The 9,795-nt window shown below is 37.2% G+C and overlaps 1 protein-coding gene across 2 annotated transcripts in view; it reads right to left on the reverse strand.

Moving 5' to 3' along the window:
- NPAS3 (neuronal PAS domain protein 3) overlaps positions 1–9,795 on the reverse strand; it is a 954,232-nt gene that overhangs the window by 939,569 nt on the left and 4,868 nt on the right. The gene's annotated exons all lie outside the window — the stretch shown is intronic.

Raw genomic sequence — 9,795 nt, forward strand, 5'->3', positions numbered from 1 at the left:
TTATCTGTCCAGAGGCTTGAGAAGCGGTAACAATTAACCCTCCCTTCACAGTGACTGATACAGGCTTTGCTTTCAATTTGTTCCACTACACAGATCATGAAATTCTGAATGCAATCATCCTCATTGACCTACACTTTCAAACACACGGCTACAATGAGACGAAAGTAATTATTAAAAGGAACACAGGACTACTGAGATCTGAAACAAAGTCTTTTAAAAATCTGTTAGATGACCTTCTGGTAAAATTGGCAAATTCTGATGTTAACAAAAATGATAGCTTTGTGTCCCTGTCTGAAAATATTCAATGCAAGCTGATCAATGTATACTGTGGTGATTGTACTGACTGCAGTGTATACTTCGAAAATACAGAAAGCCATTTTAGAACTGTTACAAAGTAGAGAGAAACTGTCAACACTGTAGCTTAATCTGCCTAATTTTTTTTTTAAGGAAACTAAACTTCCGGCTTTGTGTATAAAGGATCAACATTGACCAAAGCAAAGAATCAAGACTGGAAAAGCAGTAGCTTTATTCTATAAGAAGACTTGCATACCTGAATCCTACATCTTCCCTCTTCTCCTCCCTTTAGATGAAGATTCACAGTAAGAAATGAATACATTTTTCACAAAGTCTGAAAAATAGCTTCAAATAAATATTAATCTACTGCAATCGATATATATGAGGAATGGAGAGGGCTGAATGGGAGAGTGGTGACTACAGAACTATATTAAAACAAGGGTTGCAGTTAAAGAAAATCAGGGTGGAGAGCAAGGCAGCAGGCCTGAGGCTCTAATCACAGAACAGAGTGATGGAGATGAACCAATACTGCATGGATTAGCAATGAATTATTCTGAGCCGTAATCATATGCCTGCACAGAAGAGAGGCAAAACTAGCCATTACTCATAAACTGACCTACTGATTTCTTGAGAGAGGTGGGGGCGGGGGGATGAGAACAAATTCATATGTGAAACTAATTCAGAATAATGAAAACCTAAAGATGCAGTTACACTTCAAGTTGCATTCTATTTTTAATATCTACCACATACTACATAATATGGGGTATTTACAGTAGAAACTATAAAGTGCTTGGATTCGAAAATCCAACCATTTCTTCTAAGATTAGGATGTGAGATATTCATGCCACTCTGTTTTTTCTTGTCCGATAAAACCATTTCTGAATACCTTTCATAGCCCCAAATATAAAACACTGAAGTATTTCGTGATAAAGAAGAAACAGTACTCAAGGAATTAACTTCCTTTGGATAATGGGAAAAAATCATACCAAATGAAGATTCGATTGTTAGAACTAATTTTTGTTAGGAAGAAAAAAAATCAAAACTGCTGGTAGCAAGAGATTCCTGAGATTCTTATGAACAGACTGTTTAAATGAAGAGCACTTTAATCAGTAGAGGAATCCTCACGTTTCTAATGTCTTGCTGTGCATTCTGCAGGTTATAGTAGCAGCTGGTAGAGGTCATATATCTTTTGTGAGCATCCCAAAAAGGCTCACTGCCAGACTGTTAAATTATGAATAAGCAATGAACAAAAGAATGCAGATACGGTGGTGACAAGATAATCCAAGCAAATTTATCTATGACAAATTTCACAGGATTAACAAATTACATTTACACAGAACAATAAAAATGTGCAAAAAAAATAAATGATGAGCCTACTTTTCCTTAAAGCGTTAGGAAAACAAAAAGTCACAAATCCTCTGCATATATTTAAATTTAACTTGATCTAAAGTAAGACATTTATAATATGTTTAAGATATCTTTGTAACATTTTCCCATTTTAGGTAGATATACACAAACTTCGTATACTGGTTTATATTTCATATATGTTACATTGTAAATTTATACACAGACACACACACACACATATATATATTTGGCTTATATATAAATCATGTATACAAACATAGTGAAATCTACAATAAATAAATGTCATCCCATTCATATACGTGAATAGAATGGATATGTTTTTAAGAAAAATATTTCAAGAAATTTGTTTGTGTAATTTGTGTAATTATTTGTGTATTGTATAATTATTTGTAATAATTTCAATTAGTACAATACATATTAGCTACCAAAATATCCTTATTCACTGATGCCTCCATTTTCAAGGACCAGAGAGAGGGGTTCTGAAAACAGTTTCAATCATTCCACTTGCTCCTACCAAAACACTGCAGTCTTTCTGAGTAAAGTGCTTCTTCTGCACGAAGTTTTTAGAACTAGTGCCCTTTTCTGCAGTGTTACAATAGCAGAAAAGAAAATTCACAGTTGGTGGAGGGGATTGATTTCAGCTATATTCATTAAAGATGACCCTTAATCCAATATTAAACTTTTCTTTATAATAAAATTATTTGTATTAATCTTATAAATGAGAAAAGCCCCAGTTTATCAGATAAGAAATTACTGAAATGACCTGTGAGTCCATAAGGTATTCTTAAAATGCTATGTGGCACTACTTTCCAAAATATGTGATATATATTTAAGTTTTAATGTTATAGACAACCTCCGTACCAGAGTCAGAGCCCTTTAACACTGCATTGGTATACTGATGATAATAAAATAATGTTGTTCAGTCACTAAGTCGCGGCTAACTCTCTGTGCCCCCATGGACTGCAGCACACCAGGCTTTCCAGTCCTTCACTCTCCAAGAGTTGGCTCAAATTCATGTTCATTGAGTTGGTGATATAATTTATTTTAAGATAACTTGAATGCTGCTTTAAATTTTGTAGCCTACTTTTCATTTATACTTCCTACTGTCTGTTGCTTTTAATCTTCAATATTTTAGCAAAACATTTCTCTAAATGAGTCCTTTCCAACATCTCACAAGTCAACCTATCCTTTATGTAAACAAGAAATTTTCTTAACGTGAAAGTGAATGTTTAAGTTACATAAGTAAAATACTCAGCTCTTTCAACCACAAATACTCAAGCACTGCTTATCTAGTCCTTTCAAGCCCTGAAATTCCTATATTTTATTCTTTTTTTGAAGTAGCTATTTGGTTGACAGTATTGCATCTAAAAACAGGAAGATAAATGTGGTATGCTTGTCTACTACCTCACATCTAGCATATGTTTTACAAGGAGCAGTGATTAGAGTCAGATGTTACGAAGTTTCATAATCTTCAGTCACTAAGTTGTGTCCAATTCTTTTGTGATCCCATGGCCTGTAGCCCACCAGGGTCCTCTGTCCATAGGATTTCTCAGGCAAGAATACTGAGGTGTGTTGCCATTTCCTTCTCCAGGGAACATTCCTGACCCAGGAATTGAACCCATGTCTCCTGCATTGGCAGGCAGATTCTTTACCACTGAGCCACTAGGGAAGCCCTTTCCAAAAGTATAGCTTTTATCAAAGAAATGTTACATACCAGACCAACCCCTGTGATCTCCCCCACACCCTGCATTAGAGAAATTAAAACGATATCAAGACTTTCCTTTTTGAATGTCACAAGTGTGTGAACATCCAGGAAGAAAGTGGGGGGAGCTAAATGATAACTTATCACTTATGTATTTACTGTGGTCCATTTTTAAACATGTTTTTAATTAAATGAGTTAATTAATATATGTAAAGCCCTTAGAACAGTACCTGGTACACAGTACTATATAAATGCTTGCTGTCATTATTTTAATGCCAGGTAATTTGGCAACAGGCCAACTTCCACAAACCCTTATATATCTCAAAAGAATATACAGAAACACAGGCAGTAAAGTGTATTATGCATTCAGTGGCAAAACTATCCCAAAATAAAAGTCTCGGCTGTAGTCTTTAGATTAAACTGTGACACAGTCTGAGGCAAGAATAACAGGAGTAGAAAAGGTCCATGAATACTTCACAGTCTAAGACCAAAGAGGCCTATGTATATGGCAAACTGATTCTTCAGAAGTCATTCAGTGAAAAGTCTGCCCCGAAATATGAGATAGCTGTGGAAGGAAGGAAGTGAAAGTTGCTCAGTCATGTCTGACTCTTTGCAACCCCATGAACTATACAGTCCATGGAATTTTCCAGGCCAGAATATTGGAGTGGGTAGCCTTTCCCTTCTCCAGGGGATCTTCCCAACCCAGGGATCGAACCCAGGTCTCCCACATTGCAGGCGGACTCTTTACCAGCTGAGCCAGAAGGGAAGCCCAAATAGCTGTGGAGCTTGCCCACAAAACTACTGGAATGTTAATGGGTAGACTGAGAACAATTCATTGATTCTTTCTCTCACTTTATAAACACCGTTTTTCTGAACTTCTCCAAACATGTGATGAAACACCAAGAGGCAGAGATCTAGTTCACTACTCGGCACACACAGTCTTTCTGCCATCAGAGCTCTCTGGCATGGGCTCAGAAATCCCTGACTCTGGAAAATTTGAAAAATGCAGGGCCCCTCCACATTGCAGTTAAGGTACTACATTTCTACAGAGACAAACCTGATTTCAATCTCTACTCTACCACCTTCTTTGGGAACAATATGCCTCTGTTTTCTCATCCATAAATGGGGATATTAGCACTTCCCTTGTAAGGCAGTGGGGAAACCAATGAGAAAATTACTAGGAAATATTTAATATTTGTTGCAAAGGGCTTTGAAACGTAATATCCAATAAATCTTTATTATCATATGTGATCATTTTCATTTTAAAATCCCAAAGATCTTTTAAAATTTTTTGCTATTAATTCATTTACATTATATAACATCTTTTCTTTCTTTCCCCTAAGAACCTCTAATTATTTTACAGTCCTTACAATATTTTACAAGCGGAATACCTGTCCCCCCAGAACACTAAGCTAACAGAAGTCAAAGGAGATAAGGAGCCTTTTTTACAGGTCCGTGAATTCTCTACTTTCTACTCTTCCAGAAAAGGGTGTTTTCTGGCCCTTGATAATATTCCACATATCCAATATATGGACAAGTCTATAACTAAAGCAACTGTTCTTACAGGGTGTATTATTCACTACTATCTCCAGCACAAGTCAGGACGGTCCATTGCAGAGGTTCAATAAATAAAGCTAAATGAACAAACCAATCAATAATTATAGTCGAGGCCCACAAGCAGTTTGGACAATGGCAATGTGCGATTCTCATCTTGCCTCTCATGATTTTGTACACGAGACCACAGGTATGCCAATTAATTCACCAAAACATTATGCTTCAGACATGTATACAGACAACTTCAAGTGCTGTTTAATCTTGTCACTGCCCTAGTAATTTCAGCTATAGTAGCAGCCACTTTCCTCTTACTAAGCCATGCCCTGTTTATGCACTACATTTTTACTAAATCACTGCAAACTATTCTATGTAAGGTTCTATCGAACTTATTAGTGCAAACATCCTATTGACATTAATGGGGCCCAGGGCAGTAAAAATACCATTCAGTTACAGTTGGTTTATTACACTGCCCAATGAGGGAAAAAGTAAGAAAGAAAACAGGCACTATTTACTATAAAAACACTAACATCATTAAATGCAAAGCAAACATAACTGAATTTTCCCATAAATTTGGGAAGTTCTTAGCTAGTCATAGTACAGATTTCAATATTCAAAGTTTTACATATTCCATTGTGTACAACTTTGGAAACATTTAAATTTTTAAATTAATATTTAATCACGTGAACAACTAAAAATTTTAACAACCTAATCCTTCCACTAGGTATCAGCCTTATCCATTGTATGCAATTAGGAAATGTTGATAAAACACTTGAAATTAAATTCTAAGCCAAGAGCCATGCAGAATTTTTTTTAATTAATTCAAGAGATGAATGCTATAATACAGAAAAAGTAGCCATGTGAACATAACAGGGGAGGGGCTAGCTCTGCTCTCACGTGTGTTTAATTTTCTTTAAATTTAGTGAGTGGCATTCTGCATAGGAAAGGGGAACACTGGAATCGCAGGAAAAAGAAGAAAACAAAAACAGACTATCTAAGGGTCATTATTAATAGTAAAGTACTTAAGGAAATTTATTAGAAAAAAAATTATCAGAAGTGATTTAGATATCTCTGTGACATAGCCCCTGCAAATACCCTACAAAATATAAAGCTCAACAGCTTAAAAAATAACTCAATAAAAGCTACACTGCCTAAATCTTCCCCCCTCAAAAAAAAAAAGAAAAAGTACTGCTTTACAAAAGCATGTACAGTATAGAAACCCCTTGTCATAGAAAACCACACCACAGAGCAGGGGACCCTGGACACCAGATCCCAATTCAAACAGATGCAATTTTAACATGCCAGTGGATCCCAAACTAAGATCTGGGCCAGAGCAAAAGAGTTGAGAGGTTTATAGAAATTCTGGCATTCCCATAATACAGATCTATTGCAGGTAGGAGCAACAACTGTATAGAAGAATTTGGGGGAAAATTCAAACTTCATATTGCCAAAAATACCAGGCTGTTCCAATTTGTACATCAAATTTAAATTGCAATATAATTCTTACCAACTCATTGCTGAACAAGATCTTAATTTCCCACAACTTTCAGTCAAATATAAAAGTCTTATTCTTAAGAATATTTTTAAAGACCACAGGGACTAAAACTTTATTCATAATACCACTAGGTGCTTTAAAAAAAAAAAAAACCTCATGTAACTTTTTTTTTTTAACCAAAAGCATCCAATAATGTTGGATTCGAGTTTGCTCATAACAAATCAAATCTAGTAACAGGCATATTACAGATTTGAAGTAGCTATGTGTCTCTCAATTTATAAATCAGAAATTGGAAATAGGAAAGGATGCTGTAATGTGGGAGGGTCCTACATAATAAAGGTCTTTATAACTCCTGGCTCCTGAGCTATACAATCTAATATCCTCTCCGGTGGTTCTGTGATATGCCCATGCATTACAGTTCTTGTTGACAGTCTGTTGCCTTGGAAATATTTCATTATTTCAGTTTTTCCATTTGTAGACCCTTGGCCTTGTGATATGAAGGCCATCCTATTTCATATTTTCGATTATCATTTAAGCAATCTTGTGGAGCTATTTATATATAAGCAAGTGTTAGACAACGCATATCATCATTTATCATTCTGTGTTTAAGCTTACATTGTAGAAATAAATGCCTCCAAAAAAGTCTCCACCACCACCTTTACTTTTTAAACCAAAAGCCCTGTGCTACTGGAATATGCTTTGCAAACCAGCATGGGCGTATCACATGCTTGACACTTCTGTCTAATTTTCTTGGTTTTACATCCACGTACTGGAAAAACTCTGTGGTAGTACTATATAATTTGCAGCCTACTGGAGTTTTTTGTTTGTTTGTTTGGTTTTGTTTTTAATCAAAGGAGTTTTAATACACAAGGTTTTCAACTTGTTATTTCAGGCTCCAAAGAGACACTTTCTGCGTGTATGAGTCAGAGGAATTTAAGGATAACTAAATAATAACATAAGACATTATCAAGAAAAAACTTCTTTTCCCAAAATTTACTCTGTAAACATTATTAGGAGGAAATGACTTTTGTACTGTATTATTAAACTCAGGTCAGAGTTTCTAAACAAGAAGACAATTCAAAAGATTTTTTTTTTTCTCTACAAGTTTTGATACTGGTATATGTGAAAAACAATAGAGATAGTGTCCATAAAAGCCTTTAAGAAATCAATGATTTGGAAACCATGTTTTAAGTAAATGGGAGGAGGTCACTTAATGCATGTCCACAGAAAACCATCTTTTGTAAACATATTTCTGTTCAACCATTACAGAGAAATCACACTGCTAACCAACAAGTTCCAGGCACAAAGTCCACATAAGGGTGAAATGACTACTTAGTTGAGCAAGTAACTATGAAAAACACCCCCTCCTGAACCAACCGTCTGATTTCCCACTTCTCATTACAAAACCAAATCAAGGAACATGTGTAATGTTTACACTTAAAGTGTTAAGAGCATTTTAAACCCTAATAACAAAGTGAACCCTCGGGGCATAAAACAACTGTTTGGACAACGGGCCAAGTTTGTGGTTATTACTGTTTGAAACATTTAGTTTATAACTCCTTTCTTCCTTTCCTCTGTATCGTCACTCCTTCTGCCCCTACCTCCTTAGTACTCCTCCCTCTCCCTACAGGTTAAACCTTCTCAGATCCAACCTTTAAAATGACAGCATCCGAGCTGAACAAGAAGATGCTATTAAAGGGCATTAAATTAAATACAGTATATCCTCCTACAACTTCAATCAGAATTTCAGACCAAGTGTTATTTAGTTCAGCTCTCAAGTGGAGCAGAATAACAAATCGCGCACTTTGATTTACCTTCTTCGAATGCCAAATGGAGACAGGTGATAAAGAACGCGCTCATGCACAGGCTATGAAGTTTCCTCTAGAAATTAATTCTATCTTCAAGATTCCTATCTCAGAGAAATTCCCAAAATGGCACACAAATAGGCCTCTGCTGGAGAGATTACTGGGGTCATCCCAGTAAATACATTTACTACCAGAGAACTGGGGAAGAAGGAGGCAAAGAAAAGGAAAGAAGGGAGGAAATCAATTATAAACTTTTGACTTCGAAAAGTATTCATCACCATGTTAAATACGAATTATTAAAAGCTTTGCACAAACGCTCTGAAAAGCAATTTTTCTACCTACAAAAGTAAAGCACTTAATATGTGAATTCTCATAAAACACTTAAGACTAAATGTTCGTTTTAGCTTTATGAGTTGTCAGGTAGTTAATGCTAACCATCTTTAACATCTTTAAAAGCTGAGCTGTGTATGATTTACTCCCAGGTACATGATTTATATAGAAATTAGCTAGAGTTTAGAATGAGTCTCTTACGTATCTACTTGAAATTATTTCCTTAATCTTGACAATTCTGCCGTCCCTACTGAATAAAGGAAATAAGCAATAGTGCAAGTGAAGCTTTCTAAGGGAATAGCTTGTTTAAATATCTCCTTAACAACTCGATGGAAACTACAGGTTAATGCTATGTTGTATCAAAAATAAAAATGTCCATGTCAAAACAATTAAATCTTGCTACTATGGACTTCCCTCATCTTTTCAAGTTCACTTAAGCCTGTGAGGAAAGTAAACATCGCTGGATGGGGGCCGGGGGCGGGGGGAATGGACACATCTAACCGCATTTGTTTTCCTCGGGAATCAATAGGTAACATTTCATACTTCCTACTGAGCATTTCCTCTTCTGAGACAGAGAGAGAGATTCACTTTGCTCAAACCAATATGCTATATGCAATTAATGTCATTAACGCTGCCAATTAATAGCAAATAGGAGTCCAAACAAAGTAGGCTGGGTGGACAGCAGGAGGGGAAAACCACGTGGGGCGGAGGGGTGCTTAGTGACTCTGAAAGCTAACAATGCCACTCACGTAGGACAGTTAAGGAAACTGTGAAGACAAACTCCCTTTCCCTTTTGGCTTCGGTGTAACTAACTTCAAACAGACATGCTCGGCTGAGCTCCCTGCCTGGATATGCAGTTCTCCCCTGGAACTTTTTAAAACACAGATCCGCAAACAGTAACTAACGGGACAGAGATGGTTCCAAGTGTTGGCACATTTTGGATCTCGCTGTTGGCTGGCTCATTGGGACTGAAGGGTTTTCTTCTTTTTTTCGTCGGGGGTGAGGGGGTGAGGAGGGTGTGGAAGAAGAGAGTGAATAGGAGGGCAGTGGAGGAGAACAGAGGGCAAAAGCAGGAGACCCACAAGTTGACGAGGCTGGGGGCGGCAGCCCGGGCGGCGGGGAGGCGGCCGCGCGCCTCTCTCCGCCCGGCCCGGCCTAGCGGCTCCGCGCGGAGACAAGCCCCTCCGCGACACGGTCCGGGCCTGGCGCGAGCTCCGCGCTCCCCGCCCCCGGCCTCCTCCTCCTCCTCC

This window comes from Oryx dammah, unplaced genomic scaffold, assembly GCF_014754425.2.
Source record: "Oryx dammah isolate SB20612 unplaced genomic scaffold, SCBI_Odam_1.1 HiC_scaffold_16, whole genome shotgun sequence".
NCBI classification, from domain to species: Eukaryota; Metazoa; Chordata; class Mammalia; order Artiodactyla; family Bovidae; genus Oryx; species Oryx dammah.